Source organism: Erithacus rubecula, assembly GCF_903797595.1.
Source record: "Erithacus rubecula genome assembly, chromosome: 3".
Classification (NCBI taxonomy): Eukaryota; Metazoa; Chordata; class Aves; order Passeriformes; family Muscicapidae; genus Erithacus; species Erithacus rubecula.
The window spans coordinates 136,559,075-136,583,888 of NC_136689.1; the positions used below are offsets into that span (position 1 = coordinate 136,559,075).

At 44.7% G+C, this 24,814-nt stretch overlaps 1 protein-coding gene across 4 annotated transcripts in view; it reads left to right on the forward strand.

The window, feature by feature from the left end:
- Window positions 1–24,814, forward strand: part of ZHX2 (zinc fingers and homeoboxes 2) — a 72,941-nt gene that overhangs the window by 35,001 nt on the left and 13,126 nt on the right. The window contains exon 3 of one of the 4 annotated variants that reach the window (XM_079299786.1): window positions 12,921–13,006. The exons of the other annotated variants lie outside the window; for them this stretch is intronic. The gene's annotated coding sequence lies outside the window, so the exon portion shown is untranslated. The remainder of the gene's footprint in view (window positions 1–12,920; window positions 13,007–24,814) is intronic. 4 annotated transcript variants of the gene reach the window in all.

Consider the following 24,814-nt stretch of genomic DNA (forward strand, 5'->3'; position numbering starts at 1 on the left):
CCTTCTGTGATTGCTCCCATCACTTTGGACCATATGGTGATGCTCCTCATGGACAAGGCAATGGGAGACAGTCCACAAGCTGTGTCCCCAGGGCAGAGCCTCCCAGAGGCTGCCAGCAGCAGCCACATGCCAGGCAGCTTTAACTGCTGGATAGCTGGGGCTGCCATTCTTGAGGTGCATGGGTAGAGTATAGAAGGATTTTTTGATCTTTTGGGGGCATTGGATGAGATGGGGGAGGGCTTGTTTGCCATTCTTTGTTTTCTCTTGTTTCTTGAATCTGTGAAATAAACTTTTGTGGTTGAGCAGCAGAGATTGTTTGTCCCTGCAAGGTTTAATCACTCCTTCAGTTTTGCACAGTTGGCCTAATAGTAGGAAGGCGCTTGCTACAAAAAATAATTCCAATAATGTAAAAAAAAATTAAACAAATTACAGAAATAGATGTGGTATGAGCACTGCATTTGCAAGACAAGCACTGGAGGCAGGTTGCTGGGGTTTGCTGGGAAGGAGCCACCTCAGCCCCTCAGTGCTGCAGGCGTGTGAGGAGCATTGGCAGAGCCCCCTTGCCCAGTGCCCCCACGGGGATGGGCTGACCCTGGGACTCCAGCATGGCTTCCCCAAAACACCTGGGCATGTGATGCCTGTGCTGAGCCCAGGCAGCTCCCCAGGCTGCCTGTGCTGGGAGCAGGCAGCAAGCACAGAGCAGAGCCTGGCTCTGCATTCAGGCATTTGGTGCCGTGGCTCCTGCTGGTGCTTGCAGGGAGGTGCTCATTATATAATAGCTGGTGGTTGATTAATATGCTGTGAGTCAGAAGTGCCAGGGTATTTTAGCTTTCTCTAGTTGCTATGGAAACATTATTTTAACAAATAGCTTTTTAATATTTAATTAAAACTCAGCTTTTGGCAAGCTGGAGTAAGAACTATTACAATTACTACTACAAAGGGTTAGCAGTGAAGTGTATTCCAGAGCCACAGTTGTTTTTTTTGGGTTGAGCCTGTGTCATGTGTCCCCCACTCTGATCTGTCAGCTTCAAAAATTAAAAAAAAAAAAAAGTAAAAAAAATCACTAATTTATTGGTTGTGAGAAATGTATTCTTGTTCCTAAGACACAAAGCAAATGTAATGCAAATCTGCAGCTACTCTTCACAATTGAAGGTTGTCACTTCTTTCAATGTACAGTGCCAAGGCAGCCCTGTAAGGATGAAGCAGTGTGATAGCATTTATTAATTGCTGCTGTATCACTGGTGCTCCTTCTTCTACCTCTGCCTCCTGAGTGAGATCATTCTGGTTTTGTTTGCTTCGTGTTCCCTGTGTCAGGTTGATGCTTTTCCTTGCCAGCTTGTGGAGGAGGCTGGTGCTGTGTCCAGATCAGGCTCTGGACAGATTCCTAGTCTTTTTTTAGGTGAGCTCCTCTGCTCCCTGATACCAAATGATTCTGCAACAGAGACAAATGAACAGAGAACTCAGTCTCCAGAGAAAAATAAATATTTAACAGCTCTTTGTAAATAACCTTTATTTATAGAACAGTTGCAGGTTCTATCATGCTTGGTAAATGGGGATGCTTTTTATGCAAGAATTCTGCCTTGAGGGACTCAGTGGATGCTTAATGTTGTCTGTGATATAATAATGAAATAAATGTGTCGCTCTCATGGGATTTCCTTCCCTATTTCCTGTGATTAACTTCACTATTGCACACTTTGCCTCTGTTCACATCACATTCCTTAATATTGTAGTGAAACCTTGTTTGGAAGGTAACACTTTTATTTCCTGAGGGGAGAGGAAGGGTGTTGAGGTTTTTGACTTATGCAGAGGGTTCTGAGGTATATGTACCTCCATGTATCAGTGTGGTGGCTGGCCAAGACCCAGGGATTCATGAGCTCAGCCTCTCACTCTGAGAGTCTGGGATGGTGCTGTGATCCCATTTTATAAATGAGTGAAAATAAACCTGGAGAGATGGATTAAGATGTTTCACCCCAGCTGCCTCTAAATTAAGCTGTAATTTCTACAGTAGATGTCTAACCACTTCAGCATCAGTTGAAAGACTGCACCATTTCCAGAGATGTTTCACCCTGCTTTAGGACAGATGTTTGAGGCAGGTCACAGCCCTCAGAATTCTCTCTCTCCCAATTCAGCTCTGAGCTGTAAACTAGGTGGGGAAAAGGCAGACAAGAGGCATGCCAACCTGACCAAAGATGACTTGCACAATTTGTGTAGGTGGTCCATAACAGTGTTCCAGGCTGCAGGATGTCCTTGCTTGTCACACTGCTCTGGTCACTCAGTGTCAGGTGGCCCTTCAAAGCAGCACAGTTAATCTCTGCTACACATTGCTCACAGCTGGGCATCTGGGATTTAACAGCTCAGAAGGATATGCAAAACCAGTCTACAGGCATGTAAACTAAGGTGCTAAAGATTTGTCTAAACCATTCTAGCAAGCCAGGAAGAGAGTTAAGGCTTTTCTTCCTATTTACACTGAAGGTGTGTTGTCATGGCCAAAATTAGGGTGATGATAATATTGCAGCAGTAATACAGCAAGTAGTATGGGTGTGTTAGGCAGTTCTTTAAAAAAATCATTCTGAGTTGCATCCCATACATCTTGCTAAGTTCTTTGATGTCTTGTTAACCCCTCTGCTAACTGATGGCAGCCTCATGAAATCCAGAGGTGATCCCAGGATATGGTGGGAGCTGTGATGGAAGCAGGGTCTCTGGGTGGACAGTGACAGCCACAGAGCAGCACATGCTCACACCTGTTTCAGCTGCTGCTTCCTGAGAGGTGTGGGAAGGAATACTTTTTATTTTCTACCACCAAGGAGCTGATACACTGCAAAAACAACACTGTAGTGTTTTCATAGCAAACGTGGGTCCCCATGGGCTGGCAGGGCAGCAGCCAGGACAGACTGCAGTGGATGGTGGGAGGTGCTGCCAGGCTGGAGGGGCAGTGAGGGTGGGACAGGCAGTGGCTGTGTAGGGGGATGCTGACAAGCAGATGGATGAAGCTGGCATTAGCAGTGGAGTGGAGGAGGTGAGTGCTGCTATGTTAGCAGATGTGATCAGGCTACCTCAGAGGGACAAGGGGGGCTGAGAGGTTTGAGCCAAATTCCCTGACCAAAGAGAACTGGTGGAACTGTTCCTTGGGAGGAGGTGGGAAGCGTTTGGTTGATGGTGACTGGCAAGGGTAGAGGTCTGACCAGTGATGCCTTTGAATATCAAAAGGCAATGGGTAAAGTATTTGAAATGGGAATTGTTGCAAGAAGGTACAGAAATAACATTTCTACCTGAAATTTTAATCATATGGCCCAGTTATACACAGAAAAGTGCTGCAGAATAGCAATCCTGCTTGGGCTACATGCTAAGAGAAATGCCCCCAGGTTAGGGGTGAGAGATGTGGCTGATTGCAAAAATACTGACAGTAGAGCAGATGGGGTGTGGGGAAGGCCAGGACAGCTCTGCTGTCCCTGTCCCTGAGCAGAGGTGGTGCAGAGGTGAGCAGTGGGCTGCTGGGGAGGGATGGATGTGCCAGCAGTCTCTGTGGTGGAGCAGAGCTGGTGCTGAGTGATTTGGGGGAGTCCGTGATGCATAGTGGTGCTGGGATGGGTGGCAGGTCTGGAAAGCTGTTCCAAAGAGGAAAATTGGGATCATCAGGATGGGGAAAAGGTAGAAGATGGGAGCCTGTGTTTCTATTTGGGTAGATGTGCATGGGAGTTGTATTGGAAAAGCTGAAATGTGATTTATAAGGGGAAATAAATGCTTCACAGTGAACACAGACTGCTGTGAGACTTTACCTGTCAGGTCCTCAGCTCAGCATCAACTAGTCAGCCTCCCTGTATGGGTGTAATGTGCTATACAGATTTTCAATTTACAGTGATTTGGGACTTGAATGTGGTATGACATGCACTCAGGCAGGTCTGACTTTCCCACCCTGAGGGTAAGGGTGGATCCAAGCTGGCAGAAAGCCCTGTGTGGGAGCAAAGGGCACATCTTGCCCAAGTGAGTGCTCAGAGATACTGCAGTAATAAGGACTCCCCCAAAATGAAGCCCAAGGCTTGTGGGGTTTTGTTTTGAGCTTTTTTTTTAATGGGATTTGGGATCACAGATTTGCATTGCAAGTCTGCAATCTGTCACAAATCCCCATGTAACCAAGCATGGTTCTTCTCCCCTCACTTAAACCCTTATTCCCTCCATTTAAAGCTAAACCAGGCTTTGCTAGCTTTCCTCTCCACTGGTCCCAGTGGATTTAAAAGGTATGCTGCTACTTCCACATCTCCCTGATAAGCAAGAACATCAAGGGATAGAATTGAGTTCAGTGAATTGAAAGAAGAGAGAGAGATTGCAAGTGACAAAATTTGCAACGAACTTCTCTGAAGCTTTCCATCTCCACCTGTCCCCAGACCTTTCCCTTTTTTTTTTTTTTTTTTTTTGCTACCATCAGTAGTTTTTGGTAGTGTTTTCACAGTGGCTGCTTGCTCATGGAGTTGTCTGCTGGAAATCAGGAGCACTTGGACCTGTGAGTCTGTTTGTGTATTGGGGAATGTGCTCCTGACAATGCAGAGGGGTGTTGCTTTGCATCACCAGCAGTTTCACACCACACAACTGTGGTATTTGTGGGGGTAATTTGTGCTTGGTCCCAATCTCCCTGTCAGTGGCATTGGGGTAGAGCATCCCACAGGCACTGAGCACAGTGGTGGTCTCTGCTGACTCAGTTTTCATTGTCAACATTAGTTATGACTCAGGTACAAACAATCTGGCACGTTTCCTGTCTGCAGGTCTCCAAGTACACTCTTCTGCTTGCGTGCCTCAAACCAGACTATTGCTGTGCTTGCCATGCTCTGAAATCCAGCCAAGCTTGCAACAGATGAATCAAACCCTGCAGGGCTTGGGGCAGCTGCATTTCAGATGCTGCTGAGAGTGTGTGGGAAGGGAGACAAGGGGGTGCAGTGCTCAGGAGGAGACTCGAGCTCTAGTAGGACAGGGAATGACCTTGCATTTATTGTCTTTGTTATTAATATTGGATTAAAATGTGTTTTATGTTACGTTATATATGTAATTGTATCTAGTGAGTATATATTAGCTATTATATACCATGTGAATGCAAAGAGGAGCTAGGGTTTGTTTTTTTATCTCTTCTATCAAGCATTCAGTGGATTCCCATATTGATGTGACCTTCCTCTTCTGTTCAGGAAATTTTCCTGTCTGACCATCCAGGATTGTCTTTACAAGTTGCACCCACAGCACCTGAGCTGGGACCAAAGCCCTTTCACCATGGGCTGAGGGGTGCCCTGCTTGCCCCCCTCACTCAGTCAGACCAGCTCAACCCAGGCTTTCCCACAGCAGAGTCTCAGATGTCTGGATTCTTAAAATAATCCCAGTGCAATAACAGCTTGAACTGGTGCTTCTGGAGGTGGGATTTCAAAGAAAGGAATCCTTGGGCTTTTCCATCCCCACAGTCTATGTGCATGAAGGTCTGGGCTCTTCCTGCTGAGTTTTTGGCTCCTGCTGTGTGAGTGTTGGGTCCCCTGGCTGCACAGGGGTCCTGTGCCCTTTGTTGTGCAGAGGGTCCCTGCCAGCTCTTGCCTGGGGCTGCCTCCACCCTGCTCAGCTCTGCAGCTCCACTGAATGTATTCCTCAACATCTCCAGTGGCTTTAGCTTCAGGAAAGGAGCCCCCTGAGTGGGTGTGGACAGGCCATCCCTCTGATACTGGAGGAGTGCAGAGAAGAAGCAGCTTTCTTCTTTGATCTTGCTATGCTGGAGTGAGCAGCAACATTTCAGAGGACTTCAATGAGCCAGGATCAGCCCTCTAAAAATACTCCCAAGGGGGAAAGCACTTGTGAGTAGGTGAGAAGCAGCCCTTATGTGCCTCTGGGGTGGAAGGGAGCACACCCTTACTAATAAGCATTGCTTCTTTATGAATATGTTTCTTTTGGTGCATGTTATCAAAAGGAAAGAAATTTCTGCAGTGGTAGTGTAACATGTAGGGCTGTCTGTGGCAGCAGTAAGTTTTGATCTGTTTCTGTAGAAATTCTGCTACTTTTTTTGTAAGAGAAGATCCAAAAGCACTTTTCCTTTGCTGTCTGTGAAAGTCTGAGGGGTGCATTTTGTGTATATCATGAAGATCTCTGAGCATCTCTTTCCTTCTGAGTCTGGCTGAGTAATTGTGTCATTTGGGCAAAGTCCTGATGCATACATCACTGTTGCACACCCCTGACTGCCAGAGGTGGCAGTGAAATCAGAGGTACACCTTGTGTGCTAAAAGCAGTGTCAAGCTTCCAGAGCCTGCCATGACTTTCATCACCTTTGGGGATTCCAAAGAGTTGTTTCAAGCACAGGAAGGAGACAGGGTAGGCTGGGGGTCAAGTTTGCATCCCCTGGCATGTGATGTGATATGTCACCCTGGTGGTGGCACTGGCAAGCACCAGGGGATGGTGGTGCTCATCTCCTTCACCAGCAGAGAACAGCTTCAGTGTGTCCTTTAGGCCTGAAGCCAACCAGGAAAAAACCAAAAAACCCTGTGCTCAGCCCCTGAGATGGCCCCAGCAGCACTCTGCAGTTGTGATATATCTGGTACACACAAAGCTGTGCACTTGGGGACAGGATGAATGGAGAGAAGAGAGATGGTGACCTCCAAACAGCTGCAGTGGTGGCAGAGGGGAAGGAAACGGTGATTTAGCTGCTCTTGGTAGAGGAGTAAGTGACCCCAGAGAGCATTTAAACAGCAAAACAAGTACAAGATATTTTGAAGGTTTCATAAGCTAGTTTCAAAAGTAATAAACATTAAAAAATGTCATTTATAAGGGCAGAGAGTTTCAAGGCTGCATCTCTCAGCAGCATGCCAGGGTTAGGAGAACCATGTGATCATTCCAGTATCTTAGATTGCTTCAGGTTCAGGGAGGCTTGGTTTCACACCTGTCTAGCACCTCCCCCTTGTGCATCCATGCTCTCCTTGCCCAAAGGTGCTGGGTCTGTGAAAGGAGGGTTATTGTGCCACTGCCAGTGACTGGGGCATCCCACTTAGCAAATAGTTTAAAAAACAATCTGCAACAAAGCAGCTGGTAGGTATAGCTGGTAAATTACCCTTGCAAATCAGTCCCTGCTTCTGACACCTGGCTCCTGCAACACATCACTTGTCCTGTAGCAAACACAGCTGTGCCCATCAGGTGTCTGAGGCCAGTCACGGATGGATCCCTGTTACCTGTGGCTTCTCCCCAGTCTGTGTACTGAGCTCTGGGATATGTCAGGGGAGTGGAGCACCAGGCTCAGCTGTTGTCCTCTTCCCTGGCTGCTGAAACACATCAGTAAATTTAGTGGTGGTAAGATCATTGTAATGAGCTCTGGGCAATGTGCAGCATCGACAGCACAGCACTGCAGTTTTCCAGAAGTTGTTTCTTCCAAGACCCATTCTCACACTGAGGTGATGTTAGACAAACTGGCTGCTGACTCAATGTCTCCTTTAATACATGCTGCTTTTGTACTGCTTTAAAATGCTGGAATTTTGCAAGAAATGAGATTTCAGTGCATCAGCTCTTGCCCCATGCAGTGGATGTTTGTGGCCTCATCTGGTCCCAGTGTAGTGTGCACTCAGGTGGGGGTTCCTGGGCTGTGCACTGAGTGTGCCCATGTTTTGTGTCATCTGCACAAGCATGCAGCACCAGGTCTCTTTCTGGAGAAGCCACTCTCTCCTCTTCAGTGCAGCCTCCTTGGTGGCTGTGGTTTGCTTTCCAGAGGACTCAGCAGGATTAAGCTTGACATCTCTCTGTGCCTCTGCTCTGCCTCAAACACTCAGCCCTGAGAGCTCTGAGAGGCAGGACAGCCCTGAGCTACCTCACAGGAAACAGAGATGTTCAAAGAGTTCATGTCACTAGCTGCACTTTCCTTTTTAGAGACTCCCAAATCTGCTTGAGCCAGGGAGCCAGCTGTCCTGTCTGCTGGCCAGGGCATTCTGTGAAGATCTCACTGTGTGTCCTGGGGCTTTCCCTGGCTCTTCCTGCTGCTGGGAGCCTCAGCTGGGATGGCAGCACAGCCCCAGTTAATGCTGGAGATTTGAGTACAGAACACAAAGGAAAATTAGATTGTCTGCTTTACAAAGGCCAGATTTTATTCCAGGCAATTGGAAGCTGGAGCTGGGAGGGCTTTGTATTCCTGTGAGTGAATTTGGTGAGTTGGTTCTTTGTGGCTTATTGTTTTGTTTTGGTTTGGTTTTTTTCACTTAATCAAAAAGGTGACTGACAGCATGGCTGCCAGTCTCTGCATCCTTCCCTGGTGTTCCTCTGCTGTTCCTTATCCCCTTCTCCAAGACCCTCCTCATCAGAGGCTGGGTGCCACATTGCTCTGTGCACCTTCAACACAGCAGCTCTTGACCCAAAGCAAGCTGTGTTTTGTTGGCAGTCCAGGAGGGTCCTCCCTTTGCAAGGGTTGGTGTCATCCTGCTGGACACCACCTGCTCTTTGCCCTCTGCAGAGAACAAGAACAGCCAGCTCATTGCTTGAATGGTTTCAGCAAAATCTGTCTGGCTGCATGAGTTGAAATTTGTTTGGTTTAACCCTAAAACAAACTTGCCTGCATGGGGCTATTGTCAGTAATGCTTGGTGTTCCTGCTTGCTCCTGAGTCACCAATTGTAGAACATTTAGCTTGTTGTTCAAAATTGCTATTTTTACTATAGTGTTAGCAGAGTGTTTTGAAGTATATTGACTTGTGAAGACAGCAATATTTTACACTTTTTTTTTTTTGCTTTTCTTTTTTAACCTTCAAAGCAATTGACACCTGCTAGTCCTCCTGATTCCTATGTTAGCAGGGACATAGTGTGTAAACTCCTTGGGACAAGGAATGGGGCTTGTTTGGGTTTGTAACAGTGGCATTGTGATTGGAGAAAAACGGTTAATCTGGGTAAACCTTCTTGCCAGAGAAATCCTGCCTAGGAATCACTCAGAGAAATGATTTTGTATGAATAACTCAAAAATTCTGGAGAAGTATTAGGACTGGAATGATCTAGTGCAGTCAGACTGTATCTTGTCTCTCTCTAATTTATGTAAAGCAGTTTTATCTGTTGTGGGGGATAGGGGGTGTTCTTGTTCAAAGTTCCAGAAATCTACATGGGAGATCTTAACTCAGAAATGCCTTCACAAAATGCCTTAAGAAAAACGTTTTCTTAACTTGTTGTAGTAAATTATATTTTTAGTAAATTATAGTTGAACCAGTGTTGCAGGTCATTAAATACATGGGGAATCACATCTGGCAGATGTGCCAAAAAGAGTCTGAGTTGATGTGACCAAAATGTCATGCAGTAACCATATTCACATAAGAGTAATTTCCTGGAATATAATCCTCAAGGATTGTAAAATTAAATTTGAAAATCTAAGTCCATTTCTATCTTGCCCCTAGCAAAGAAAAATCCACTGGGAATTGTTAACTCCTTGGTGGTTCTCACAGCAGCTCATGAGGATTAAGCTTCTTGTTGGGTCTCTTTTTCCTACCCTAGCTTTACATCCCAAGGACAAAGTGAATCCCTGCCCCTCCATTGTAGCCCACACTTGTACTGCATGTGATGGAGGTTTCCCCATGGAGATATGGATGTTTCCTGCTTTGTTCTTCAGGTCTGCCAGAGGTTTTTCAAGTCTTCAGGTTTCCTGAAATAGTGACCATTTTGGGTAATACCACTGCTGCATATCAATGGGCAGAAAAAGAGTCTGGGCTTGTTTTGGGTTTATTTAGAATATGTGCAACTAGAAGGCATTGCATGTAGTTAAGTGTGTAGGGACTGGTGCTGGCACTGATGTTGGTGTTCTCCAGGGATCCTTTACACCTTTAGAGAATGCATCATCTAATTATGGCAGCCTATCCTAAAACTGTGGTAATTATACTTAAGAGATTACTGCAGTTGTAGGGTTTGGTTTTGAGTTAACTTCTAAACTATCTGTTTCTAATCTGTGTTTTAAGCATTGACTTCAGCTTCTAACTAATCTTCTTTAATTTCCACTGTGGTAGTCAAGCAGCTAACTGGGAACTCTTGCAGGCTCCAGTTAGTTTGCACAGTCCCCATTGAATTAGACTGGAAAAGCACTGTGGAATTTGAAAGAAAAGCAGAATGTGGAATTATGATATTTTCTTTTTATGTAGACTTTTTGAAAGAGGAAGACTGTGATGTCTTTATGTGAATCATCAAATGCCTAACAAAAATACAGGGGAAAAAATGTGTTTTATCAGTGCTGCCTTGACCAAGATTCTGAGTGGAGATGGGCAGGCCTGGAGGTTGGGCTAAAAACTGGGCAGGAGTGAGGATCATTGCAGTTCCTGTTCCTTTGGCATGGCAGAGGAAAGCCTGGAGTCCCTGACCAAGGGCTCTGCTGCTAAAGGTGAGCTGCCCCTGCCCAGTGGGATCCAACAGCAGCAAGGCTGCCCTGCTGCCCATTTGAGAGAAACTCAGTGTCCTGAAGTCCTTCTGAGTTTAAGTTGTTTCTTCTCCATTCTCCTCTTCCCTTCATGTCCAAGCCCTTGTAGCCCTTTGTTGCTGATGATTTCTTTCTCTTCTAAGCAACCCCAGAATGAGTAGAGGTGCATCCCAACACCTGCTCTTTTCATCATCTGCCTACAAATTGCCCTTCCCCTTGGGAAAACCCAATAAAATATCCATGTGCACACACAAAACAAACTTACAGTCCCACCAGGATAAATGCTGTATTAAAATCACACATGTAACATCATCAGAGCTCTGGTTTAAGCAGGGCAGATGGAAAATGCCCTGCTGACCTAATGCCCATTAAAAAAATATCTCTACCTAGTGTCAATGGGCTGCTTTATTCTTTCCTTTTCTTATCATTTCTCTGCTTTCTCTTCAGAAGAAGTTCAGTGCTGCATTAAAGAGATTATAGGTTCTTTTCATCTTACCTCTCTTTTCCCCCCAATTTTACTTTTTCCCAGCAAGCCTCAGGGGTTTTCTAGTTGTTTTTTTTTTCCTTATTTTTTTTCTTTTTCTTTTAAAGTGATTGATTTATAGCTCCTCTGCCTGCTGGGAAAGATTGACCTGCTACTGAGCATCTTCAGACAGCCCTTGTTATGAGTCACTTGGGACTGAAAGCAAGCAGAGAGCCAGGTTGAAAGGTGTTTCTTTCCTGATGCTATTTACACTCTTAGGAAACAGTGATGGCATGTGCTGGTTTTATGTAGCTTGGTACAGATTGTGTGTATGTGTACCTGCATCTTGAAATGGGCCTGTCCAAGGGGAAAATACTTTTTTTTTTTTTCTTTTTTTCTTTTTTCCTCCACTAACAGCCTCTTGATTTCTATTTCTAATCTGAATGAAATCTGAGTGCACTTGTTTTCTTTACTCTTTCTCTCATACTGTGCTTTTGGTGAAGTTTTGCTGTGCAGTTTTGTTTTCACAAGTTTCAGGCTGTGCTTTGTTTCCTCTGAAGCATGAGGAAACTTTTCAGTGGGTCATGTAATTTGTGGTTCTGTTCCTTTGCTGCCCTGGTCTGTGTGTGCAGGGGACATGAGAGCAGCAATGCTCAGCCATCCTGCAGGAACTGAACAGGGAAGGATTCTTTTCACCTCACTTCTGTTTAGTGCAAACTTGATGGACCATTTAAGCTTTATTGTTCAGCATCTAAAGCCTGAAAAAATATTTCAGGGCAGTCTGGACAGGGTTGCTTTTGGCTTTTTTTTTCTTCCCCCCCCCCCCCCCCCCCCCCCCCCCAGTTCCTGCCATCTTGATACCAACACTAAATTGTTTCTCCTTCAAAGGAACAAACCTGATGTGCCAGGATGGTTGTTCTTCATCCTTTCTAAAGGATGAATCAGCCAGCTCTGAATTTCCCTAGACACATCTGCTTTCATGTGTTGGTCTGAAAACACTGACCTCAGCAGCTGGGCTGATTTATTCCACAAAAGGAGGAAAATCTATTCTTGTTTGAATTCAGTTTTACAATAATAAGATCTAGAATTAGAAGCAAATTATGAGAAAAAAACAGGCCCTTTTAAAACTTACTTTCTTATACCTAATATTAAGACTGTTTTGTCACTTGCTCATGCAACAGCTAAGGCCAAGTTCCATGGACATTGCCCTTGAAGTCTTTTAGTTAGTGTCACCTTTCATCATTAGGGAGCAGCCAGAGATGCCACATCTGAACCTTGGCAGGTGACAAAAGAGACCAATACAGATTTATACACTGGCCCTGCTCTGAAGATGGATCAAGTGTGGGGTGACCCATCCTGTCTCGTTTCTCCTGTCTCTTCTTGTCTGGTGGTTTGGATGCAATTAAGTGATGTGAGCTGCCAGTATTTGGAGAGGAGGGGTTTGAGAGCTGATTTCAGCAGCCAGATCCAGTTTCTCAGCAGTGTTGTGTGCAATGGGCTGTGTTTCATCATATTCACTTTATTAAAGTAAGAGTTACAAGGGGACTGCTCAGTGACCGAGTGAAGAGTTTCCATTGCAGGCTCTGCAGTCTTTTCCTGATTCCTGGCTCTCTTTCCTCCTCTTGCAGCACTGCACATGAAAACTTTGCTTTAGAAATTATCTTGCTTTCAAAAAGGCAGCAGAGGCCCATGGGCAGGATGGGATTTTAAGGATTTCTTTTCCCTTTCTCTCCCCTCTGATTTTTACCCTTTAATTTATTGTTGTGAGTCCACAGGACATTCCATGGAATCAGAATGAACTGGGTCAGGTACAGCCCCATTCCCTCCAAGCCCAGAGCAGCCCTGCTCTGCAGGGACAGCCTCTCTGGAGACCACACAAGCCAGGAACTGTGTGAACACTTTGTCTTCTTTCTTCTGCCTAAGCTTCCTTCACTCTGTGAGTGTTTTGGTGAGGGTAGATAAAAGATAAAAAGAGGAAAAGCAGATCACTTCCATAAGGCAAAGAAATTGTGAAGAGAGAAGGAACTTTGGTGGGAAAAGACAAAAGTATATTTTTTTTTTTCCCTTGGACTCCTTTTTTAGGTGAGAAGCATGCAGTAAGTCTTGACCTAGTTATCTGAATATCACAAAAGTCTTGAGGTAGAATTTGCTTCAGGAAATGTTCATGGGTGAGTGTTTCCCTGCCAGAATGCAGCTGATCTGCTGGAAATGAAGCTCTCCACATAAGTGTCTGTTTTGCCAATGCTTTTGTTGGGAAAGAGGTCTGAAACCCAGGCTAGATATGAGAGGTCATGGCTGATGAATGCTCCTCTGAGATCTGGTTTCAAGTCTCTGCCATCTCCAGCCTCACTGATGGCACTATTGTTTGTCCCTTTCCCTGCTTCTTATTTGGATTTTGGGTCGGGTGGCTTCAAATAATAGTGTCAGCTCTTGCTGTGGAATGTGGTTTTTCCTAAGCTTCAGAAACTGCTGTGTAATTAAATTTTCACATTAAGCTTCAGGAGAAATAGCCCAGGACTATGTGCTTAGGGCATCCTTGCAGGTGAGAGACAGGGAGGGAGTGCTGCTGAGATGGGGTGCAGGGGAGCTGGCTTGTGGGGCAGTTTTGGATTGCTTGTACTTACACGAGAGGTTTGGCTCCATGGCTAGCATGGACTAGCCAAAGACAAAATCTTGGCTCCCATGTGTATGGGGATGCTGAATTATAAAGTATTCATCAAAGAGCATGGGCAGGGGTATGTTTAGAAGGAAAATGTGTCATTGCAGAGTCAAGCTGGAGAGCCTTGCTGCTGTCCAGTTGGTCCCAGCAGGTCAGGGAGCTCATGGGTGCCCTGCCCTGCACACTGGCCATGGCAGTGGCAGGTCTGTCTGTCTGTCTGTCCTGCAGGAGGAGATGCAACAGCAGGATGCTCACTGAGGGCATGTAGAGATTCTCTGAGAGCATGGCCTGCTTGCCTCAATTCCACTCCTTCTGTGTGGAGAATGATGTGGGGACTACAAAGGTAATACTTCATGCTGTTTAGCAACCAAAGTGCCTGGATTGGGCTTTACAAAGCCAACCTGGAAGTGATGGAGCACTGGTTCACAGCTGGAGCTGAGGCAGGTTTCAGCAGGGAGGCTGTGGAAGTGCTGCCCTTCCCCAGGGATTTGGCTCCCAGGACTGCCAGGATGGCAGTGACAGTCTTTCCATACCCTCTTTTCTGTGCAGTGACTCTCTGCAGAGAAGCAGGCTTGGGCTGGTGGGTTGCCATGGAAAGAACTGCCACGTTGCACAGAGTTCATAGCAGAGTGTTTGGTGGCTGTTTCTTTTCAAGAGAAGAATTTTCACAAGCTTTATAAAACCAGGTGACCATCTAAATTAACACAAGCTGGTCACAGAATCAGTGTCTCTTGAAATTATATCATTAAGGATTTTTTTGTTGTTGTTGTTCCTTCCCTTGGAAGGAGCGCATGTGTGTTTTGGCAAACAAATACTGAGTATTAGTATATATAATATTATATACTTATATATAAGTATAGAATTGGATTTTGATGATTGAATGGTTGGAGCCTGTTTTGCAGCTCTAAGGAGAGAACAGGAAGGAGGAAGGTTTGCTAGAGATGGTGAGGGTGAGCATAAGATAAGCCCTGAGCACACTGCTGCAAGCCTGGTCCTGCCATCCCAGAAACAAGAGCAGAACCCAAGTTTGAAAAAATCCTTAGGAAAAAAAATATTTAAACAAGTACCCTTCAGTGAGAAACTGTTTTATGGAGCAGTTCTCCCTTTCTGTGTTTCTCAAGTATTGCTCAAGCATCATTGTTACAGTTTCTTCATCTGGAGGAGCTCTGAAGTAGCCCTGGGGGAAATGTGAGCACCAGGGAGACAGAGAGGCTGATGCCTGCTCTGAGGCAGAGCTGGGAATAGTGATTTATGCTGGGATTAAAACGTGTGGGAGGAGGCAGCTGCCAAGTACTTTGTCACACTTAGGTGTTCTGATGGCAAGCCCTTCCACTGGTTAGAAATAAATGAATGGGAGGTTTAGCCAGTTCTTCACTTGTTGTTGTTTTCCTTGGCATTTTATTCTTCAATATAGTGCTAATTTCTCCATGTGAAACGTGGTTCCTTTTGTGGTTTGGGATTGTAAGGGGTGTTCCAGGGCTGTTTGGTGCCAAGGCATCCAGGCTATGGATGGTCCAGATCAGGCTCAGTTATGAAAGTAGGAGGTGGTTTGATCAGTATTGCTTGATGTTTAGAATGGGAACTAGAAGAAACAAAACATTCCTTCAAAAGTTCTTCTTTGTATCATGTGCTGTAGAAAAAGTCTCCAAAGGCATGGATTGTGCTAATCTCATTGTATTTACAACTGTGTCAATTCTTACTACTTTTTAATGCATATCAGATCTTGTTTCCAAAGATCATTTTCACTCTCTTTCACTGTATATTTCCAGAAGAATCCCTGGTTCTTTTGAATTGGGATATTAAATAGTTTGCAAATGATTCAGTAATCATTTCCTCTTTTTGTATTTCTGGAGTGAAATAAAAATGCAGAGACATTTGCATCCTGCTAAATCCCACTTTTTCCAGCAGCATAGTGTTGGGGTGTGCTCATCCTCTGTCCCCTACATCTCATGCTGGAATCCTTCCCCAGAGCTCCACCTGGCAGCTCCTGTCCTGGTCTAGGGACTCTCATTTCAAGGGTCAGTTGAGGGAAATGTGGGACAGGCTGGATTCAGAATTGAAAAAAAGTTATTGAAAAAAAGTTATATATACTTGCACACACAGGCTGGCAGATCAAACAGAAACAGAGAAATGCTGCACAAAGGAATCACGTATTGTTAAATGAGACCTGATCAGTCTGCCAAGTTTCTGGCCTCTTGAAGACAAGAATATACCTGAAATTGGAGACCCTTATATTGAGGTGGTCTGGTAGTATGTAGGTGGAAGAAGTTGTGCAGAGAGTGAGGGCAGAGCTCTGGCACTCACTCAGACCCATCTGTGCACGAGTCTGGGTAGAGGTCACCAGAATCAAAGGCTCCCAAAGCAGCTCTGGTCTGCAGCAGCACTCGGTGTGGGAAGGAGGGTCTCATGCTGGGCAGGGACACAGTGTTGGTGTTTGTGGGCTGCAGTCACTGGGGGAGTGTTCCTAGCCCAGCCAGGGAAACCCAGCTCTGTGTGACAAGGGGGAAGGATTGCATTGTGTGCTCAACTTCTGGCACGGACAAAGGTCCTTTGTGGCCGTGCCAAGCTCTGCAGCAGAGCTGTTACTGTGCACAGAGGGCATGGCCCTGCCCTGTGACAAGCTGCAGCAGCCAGGGTGCTGCAGGGAGGAAGAGGAAGCTCCTTTGGTCCCGTGATCTGCAGGGGAAAATGGCGTTTCTGTGCCTATAGGGACACTTAAACTGTTCATTGCCACCTGAAACCTCAGCCTGCTGTGTGCCAAGACAGGCCTTTCCCCATCAGTAAGCACAGTTTTGAAAGGCTTTCTAATTCTGGGGGTTCTGTTTGGCTTTTGGGGGGATTAATTAAAATTATATTTATAGTCAGTGATTTTCCTAAGGAAAATAAATATTTGATTGGGAGCATAGTTGTTGGACGACTGAAGAAATCAGAATAGTGTCACTTGGTGAATGACTTCAAACAGCTTTTGATTTCTCCCTTCATAAGGTGAAGACATCTGGAACATGAGTGATGCTTCAGGTGGTTTCTGATGGCAGACAGGAGTTGGTGTCTTGGTCTTGTATTAGATGCCCCAAAAAGCCACTAAGAGGACAGTGTTATGGAATCTGAAGTGAAGGGAAAGCATGGAAGTGTTTCAAAAGGATCTTGCTGGACTTGCTGTGTATTCTCAGTCTCTTCTGTGCAATGTGTGATAGGTTCCCTGTCACACTAGGGTTTATAGGATTACACTAGAGCAAAGTGTTTTATATGTGTGTGAGGACTGGGTGCTTACTAAGAGGAGAAATAATTAAATACACTTGGAAAACAAAGCACTGAGATAAAACTTGAAGGTATTAAGGGGGAAAATTAGGTGTGGGGTTAACTTGAGTGGGTACTGCAAGAGATGTAGTACAGCAGATATGGTAAAACAGCTTCAACAAGCACAGGCACAGCATGTGATGAAAATGACAGAAGGCAGTTTAACTAAGCATCTTTTAGATGGTCACTTTTTCAGCATTTGACCTCAGAGCTGACTGAGGAACTGACCAAGGAATAATGTGATGCATGCTAGGAATGTTCAGCTTGTATCACCAACAAGCAGACAAAAAATAAATATACTCTTGACTGAAAATGGTGTGGATCAACTCATCCATGGCCTCCAGAGAAAGAGAAGGGAACCTGTGTATTGTTGGTGCCCACAAACTTTGTGTGAGATGGGATTGTCATGAGAAGATCTCTATCACATAGAAACCCTCCCTAAAACACTTGTTTTTTCCAGAATTTTGGCAAAAAAAGGGAAGAGTCCTTGAGCTGTAGGATTTAAGCAAAGGAAGACCAGGAGGAATTGGTGTGGTTTGCTAGTTAAAAGCTTTGCAGCAGGTGCAGAGGAAGGCAGCTTTATTTTGTGCAAGGACAGGGGGAGGTTTAGCAAGCTCAGTGGAGAAGCTTCTCTCTTGTATATGTGCACCTGGCCCAGTGAGTGATCTCTGAGAGAAGGCAGAAAACTTCAGATCTTTTATCTTTAGACTTTTGCTTCCTCCCATGAACCTCCTGGTGAAAGTTGTGGTGGTTTTGTGACTTTGATGCTTTTTTGCTGGGACCTAATCTATGAGTACCAGCTGCTTTCACAGGGGCTCTTAAATATTTTCCACTTGTGAGCTGGGAGGGTAACCTGAATTGACTGGAGATTGGATCAGTAACCAAAAGCCTCGGTGCAGTTTCCATCCCTGCTGAAGACCTTGGGTAAGGCATGATTTTTGCACTCTGATTTCCAGTTTTGGTGGCAGCAAGCTGTAAATAGACTTGCCCATATAGCAAAGCCTCTGCCATGCTCTCTTCATGCCTTAATTGCCCATTTGAGCAATGGGAATAATAGCAGTGCCTGAACTCACAAGCCTGCTGTGAGGATAGGAATCTTAACAGCTGTAAAGCCTCCAAATACTGGACCAGTGGGATCCTCTGATCACCATGGGTCATTAACTATCTAAGGCAGACTCCTACATGAGGGGAAAGGACCTAAAAAAGACACTTGTTTTACATGGTGGGTGGAAATCATGTCACTGCTTTTGAAGAAGAAAAGCCTCTAAATGTGGAACTTATGTTTTCACGGTCTGATACGAGGCCTCTTCTAAAACAGCCTTTCCTTAAAGCAAATAGAGCACAACAAAAGGTGATATGAAATATGATAAGATGAGAGTGAATGAAAATTATGTACATCAAGACACTTGCAGTGCCCTCAGCTGAACCAAATCTGCTCATCACCAGAAGCTGAGGAAATCAGACTGATACAAAGCACTGCCTTTGCAATTCTCCCAGGCATCTCACTCCTCTTAACCAGCAGCAGCCAACTTTCCCATGTGCTGCTTTATGTCTCTGTCTTGGCTAGGAGATTGGAGTCTGGCTATAGTAATGAAAAAACTGAGTCCGGTTTGAGAAAGATGTCTTTTCCTAGCAATATTTGGGTTCATCTGTATCACAGGAGTCTCCTGATAGAGGGATCACTAAACTGTGTGTTAGGCCAACAGCATAACTTCATGTGCTGAAAATTGGAGTTGCCCTGAAGTTCGTTGGATGTCAGATTTGTTTGGTATCCCCTGGCTGAGTTTGGAGGTCACTGGGTGTTCAGGTCCTGTGAAAAGTCGTGTGGCAGTTTGCAGGAGTGGTCTTGTTTTGAAAGAGGTGTGTCTAAATTCCTGCTTATGGAAGTGTTGAGGTGAAATGTTCCATTTCATCACTGTGCAAGTATTCAGTGTGTGGGCTTCAAGGCACATGTTTGTGCCCCAAACCCAGCTTTTGGGCTTCTTCCTTCAGTAGCATCTGGTAGTGTAGCTCAAGAGTTTCCATTCAGGAAATGAATACTTTTGGTTGATACAGTTTATAAGCCGGACTTAATGTTTTAAAAGGCAAAATTGCTTTGTACTTAAGCTTTTCCCAGTAGTGCAGAGGTTCAGACTGTGTAAGCAGTGTCAGTCAAGACACTTGGAGCAGTAGCTGTTGAGTTCACCAGTGTGTAGGTGAGTGGATAGGGAAATGGGACAGGGGAGAGCAGCAGTGCCTGTGTGCCACAGTACAGCCATGCTGTGGGCTGAGACACTGTGCTGCTCTGCTTGTAGTGTTATCCTCCAGTCTGTGCTCTCACTGGGGAACATGAAGATGCACAGAGAAGCTGTTGGGGGGAGAGGAAAGAGGTGCAGTGATTCATCAGCTCTACAGCTCACAAACCATCTGCCTTGTTCCAATACCTCGTGAATGAGTCAAACGGGGAGCTGTGCAGCTACAGACACACGGGTTACTGATGTTTATTGAGCTCCTTCCTCTCTCCTGGCACTTCACAGACTCTTTCAGCACTGCAGTTGTCGTTCATGAGGCTGATGGAAAGGCTGCTTCCCATAATGGACAAACAGAGTTGGCTCAAACCTCCCACAGCTGCGTGTGCTGCTTGTCTTGTTCAAACATGACACGCTGGTGACAGAAGTTTCTTCTCTTTTCTTTTACCCTCAAATCTAAACACTTCTTACAAGTGGTCACCAAAACAGTCTTGTGGCCTTCCTTAGCCTTCTCTCCTTTCCTCCATCAGGTCCTCTGGTGCTTTCCCATTTCCTGCTGTGGTGTGTGCCATGTACGTGTCAGAGCCAAGACCTTCAGACCTCTGGGGGCTGCTTCTTGAGAAGTGAAAGCTCTTGGGGTTTGGTTTTCCTGAGCTCATTTCTACCTTGCAGCCTTGTAAGAGGGACACCTAGAACATGCATGTGATTTTTGTTTTATTTTCCTCTTTGCAATTCACCTGCAAAAGTGTTTGAGTGCCTTGATAATTTTATTTGGAAAAAGTTGATACTCAACTGACTAAAGGCAGGGTGCTGTGGTTCCCAGAGCAGAATTTGAGAAGGGAGATAAGTAGTGTAAAACTGAAGCAGGAAAACTTCTGCTCTGTTGCTTAAGTTTTGTAAGCAAAGTAAAAAAAAAATCTAATGTCTTGATTCTGTCACAACTCATGTTCTTTCTGCTTTAGAAGAATTTAACTTAGTGTCTTTATAATAGCAATAAATCTGAAGAGAGGAGTAATAATATATAAAATGCATAGTTACATTGGAAATGTGTACAGCTGTTCCTTGTCTAGTGGTAGTGTTATGGAATGATAGATGAGATGAAGGAGAAAGTGGACCAGATGTTGCTGTTAAGACATTTGATCTAAACAAAGAAGAAATTATTACTAAAAACTGTTCTAAGAAAAGAATACTTATTTTAACATACCCACCTTTTCCTAGAAAAATATTTGTTCTTTAAAGTGTATTTGAAAAGAAGTGAAGCTGAACATTCTAACAGGATAAACTATTTTTTTTCCTGCATGAAATAAGAGACTGATACATCCAGAGTTTAACTGACTAAGCTGAAGGTAGTGTTTACAGATAATTTTTACTTTGTGTCTGTGAGTCTCTTGTCTTCCTACCACGTGGTGCTGGATGAAAACTCAATATGAAAAATTATTTCTATCCAGTGACTTTAATTTAGTCCAATGATGAGAACTCAATGAGTTGCACAGATAAGTAATTAAACTTATTAGAATGAATGTTTTTATAGCTTTTCTATTTCTCTTCTAAGAAGTCCATGGCTCTTTATTTCTCTCTTCTGAACATGCAAGTACCCACCCTAGGAGTAAAAACTAAACACACGACTGATTAAAGGAGATAATTTTGACAGGATATGTGATTGTTATTGCTTGCTGCCCTGGAAGCCATCAGTGGAGGGTGTTGGACAGAGGATCAGCCCTTCTGGATTTTGAGAGCCTCTGCTGGTGTATCTGACTGTGCCTTGCACAGGCTGTTAGTGCATCACCTTGCTGGGGGAGCTCAGCTTGTATTCCTGCCTCTCAAAGGAGAGAGCAGGGTCTCAGCAGGGCATCCACTCCAGCCTCTTGGGGTTTGAGTGCACAGGAGCCTCTGGGATTTTGGGGTCCTTTTGTGTCCCTGAGCATCTGCAGCTCAGAGCAGAGCTCCAGCCAGGTCACATCTCTGCAGGACAGGATGCACGTGCCTCTGGCAGAAACACACTACAAATTAAAAAAGCTTTTGCCAGGCTGCACCAACTCCACAAAGCAGTGGGAGCTGCAGGGATCACAGTTACCCACGTGTCCCATCTCGTGTGCAGGCTGTGGGTTCCAGCCCTTTTTCTGGAGAAGGCAGTGGCTGGGAATCAAGGGAACCTGGGCTTGTCCCCACCTTGGCACTGCAGTGCTCTAACCCTGCCCTGGTCTGTGCCCTCCTGGAGAAGCATCATCTCCTGCCTTTACTGTGGCCACTGTCTCAGGTGGAATAAGGGACTGTTGCTGCATTATCAGTATTTTTTCAGGGCATGAACCAGTTTGTAAAGTGCAGATTCTAACCAAGAGTAGATTTCTTCAGAAAGCAAAAAGGTAAGTTGGGCCTAGTCCAGTTTTTAGCAACTGAATTTAGCCTGCATTTAAAAGGGGGGTGGGGGGGGGGAAGTTATTGGTAGTTGTAATAGAAAATTCACAGTATGCAATGTTCAACTTCCCCTTTTCTGGGAAGGGGCTGGCCTCTTGTGTTCATACCACCATTTTCCCCACGTCTTTGGCTTAGCAGCAGCTTGAATGAGAACATTTTAGTTCAAAAGAGCAGCCTGTTAGCAGTGTGCTTTGAAATAAGCCTGTTGCATGGTGCTGCCACACAGCCTATTCTGGTGAAGCCTACAAAGGATTTTTTTTTTTTCCTCAAAATATGTGGCTTTTTTCAGAGTAAGTTTTTCTGTCTCTACACAGTGGTCACATCACAGCTGAGCTCTTAATGTTAAGATGCAGCTTTCATGTGATTAATTTCATCATGCAGTTCTCCAGGATTTTCTACAGCTGTTGGTGCCTTTAAAAAACTAGTGATTCTGGTTTTATCTTTGTGTTTTACAGTGTCTGTGCTGTAGGGGGGTGCAGGGCAGAGGTGGGATGTGCACTGGGTTTGCTTCTGCCCCCATTTATGTGTTGACATCCAGTTTCACAGGACATGGTGCTGGGGAAGTCAGGAGTCCCAGAGGCAGTTTGGTTTGCTGATCATCTTTGAAAGGTGTGAGTCTCTGATCCTTGCAAGAAAAATTATCAATTGCTGCTTTCCTGTAGAAAAATATTCATGGTCCCAGCATCCTGTTATAGACATCTGTGTGGGAATTTTCTTATTAGAAATGTCTACACCAACATATGCAAACTTTCAATTTTATTTTTTCAAGTCTGCAAAAATTATTGCTATAACAATCTGTATCCCACCCATTTAATTGGAATTTATTCAGCTTACAAAAAAACTGCAGAGGTGTTGGAGCTCTGTGTTGGTCTCACTTAAATGCTGTTTTAAAAGCTCTGTCCTAGTTCACAAAACCTGCCTTTCTTTCTGTATGGGTTTGGTTTTTGGTTTTTTTTTTTTGTAAATTGTTATAGTCCCAATCTATCATGCAGGAATTATTTGCCCTGGTTTGCTTCTGCTTATTCTTCTGTATGTAATTAAGCAATGTTTTAAAGTGTTTTATCACAGAGGAGAGTAACAGCATGTTTTTTGCTGTGGTAGCTGATGTGCTTTTTGATATTACTGTAGCAGCTGCATGCTGAAAACAGTTGTAAAGAAGGAAGAACATCACCCTAGGCATGCTCCTTTTTTTGCAGTGTGAAATGTGTATCTCCCATCTCATCCTTGTATTTGTAGGAGAAAAATGTTACTGCAGCTTTAATGAATGTGAGTTCATCATCTGTGGTGGGGGAACAGGATGGCAGCTCTGCCCTGTGCTGCTTGTGGACAGAGTCAAGGGGGGCTTATGGTGCTGTCAGGTAATATCAGTTAGTTTCTGCTCTGAACTTGAGCATGGCTACTGGCTGGAGCTGTGTTAAAATCCAGCACACTCAGAGGGACAAGCATTTGCATCCTGGGGGAGTTGGGGGCCCACAGGCTTGGGAGGTTCTGAGAAGAGGTGGGAAGATACCCAGGAATGAGCAGAGTCCCCCACATGTCCTGGAAGGGGTGGTGAATTCTCGAGCTCAGGAAGAAGAGTGGTGCTTTAAGGCAGCCTGCAGTGCTTGAGGGCCTGGCTGTGTCCCAGAGGGAACCTGGCATCTGTGGTGAGGTTTGAGATCCACTGGGAGATACAGGGGGATGCTGTTCCAAAGGCACCCAGGGACTGATCAATTTGCCCAACAAGTGAGCTCTGTGCTGTGTTCCCCCTGTTGCTTCTGCTGTGTCCTCAGGCTGGGGAAGGGGAGTGGGAAAGCTGCAAGGAGGAGTTCTTATCTTTGTGATATTGAATGCCATGCTCAAACAAGGGGGGTGTGGGTGTTAAATTACAGGGGTGTAATTTGCTGTTGCTTGTCCTGTGTAGCAGAGATGCTGTTTGTGGAGACTGAGCTCCTAAGCAGCAAAGCAATAAAATGTTTCCACCCTCTTCAAATACCAGCCAGCCCTTGCAAATGAACACTGCTATATATTTTTATGTTTATTTGCAGTTATCCTCATGCTGGTGGTTTTCCCACTGTTCATTTTCAAATGAGGCCAGGTGCTGGGAACTCTCTGCCAGCACAGGGCAGAGCAAACAATGCAGCAAGATGAAAAAATAAAGAAAGATTTTACTGGCAAATTACACAAGTGTCCCTGAAGTGCTTGGGTTTTTTCTGTTTATTTGTTTTTAAAAGTAAGGTTTATCTGTGAAAAGTAAAGATTCATTTGTACTGCCTGGGAGGTTGAACCTCTCTCAGCCTCTATTTGCTTTACTCCAGCCCTTGGATGAAAGCAAGATGCAGCACAAAGCTGTGGTATTTCTGATGTGCTTTTTCCTTTCTGCTAAAATTAAAGTTTTCCTTGCATTTTAATTAGACATACCTTCAAATTTGGTTGTCTTTAGACAGCCTTTTCCAGACTCAGTCATGTTTTGGGGTATGAGGGAAAACAAGCAGCATCTCTCCTTGTCTCCCCCCTGCCCTACCACTTCCCCAGACACAGCTCACAGGGTTTTGAATGATGCTTTGTGCAGCTGAGCTGTGTCCAGGTGCCATGGAAAATTCCTTCTCTGCCACCACCTTGGAGGAGCCTGTGGGAGCAACAGTGCAGAAAAGCAGTTCAGTTTCTATCCAGATATTTGCCTTTTGTTGTGGTGGTAGTAGGGTGTAAAATTTAGCTTTGTGCACAAGGTAAAAATGGGAGAGACTGAAAAGATTTCAGTATTCAGCAAGAGAAACCTATTGGATTTGTTTTTATCATCCCTTAGCTTGAACTGCACAGTCCCTTATGCTGGTAGAAGGTGGCATTGCTACACAGGCCAGTGTTTTCCAGTGCCAGCCAGGCCTAAAAACATGATTTTTTTTTTTTTTGTGTGACTCCCTGCAGTTTCCCCAGTCTGGGGCAGGTGACCAGATAGGAAATCTGGCATTTCCTCAGTCATGCACAGAGTTGCCATTAAGATCCCACTTCATTCTCTGGTCAGATGCTCTGCAGCTGTTTTAACAGGGGTTTGATTGATCAGAGGACTGTGACTGGATAATTTCATTATTTAAACAAATTTTAGGAATTAAATGAAGACAAGTTAGGGCCTCACTCATAAGTGCTGTGACACACTTTTGGGGAGATAAGTTTAAAAGAAGGCATTGCATCTGACTTGTGTGCTCTTGTCCTGGGTGGCTTTGCTGAAGCAAAACAAATTGAAAGTTTTTGTTCCTGCACACAGGTTCTCTGTGGTTTGGTTTAAACCTCATTCATAATGACAGATTCTGCTTGGAGCCAAGCACTTTTGGTTTTCACCTGGTTGCCTTTTGCAGCTTTGTGCATTTGCTCAGTTAAAAAAAAAAATAAAATATGAGATT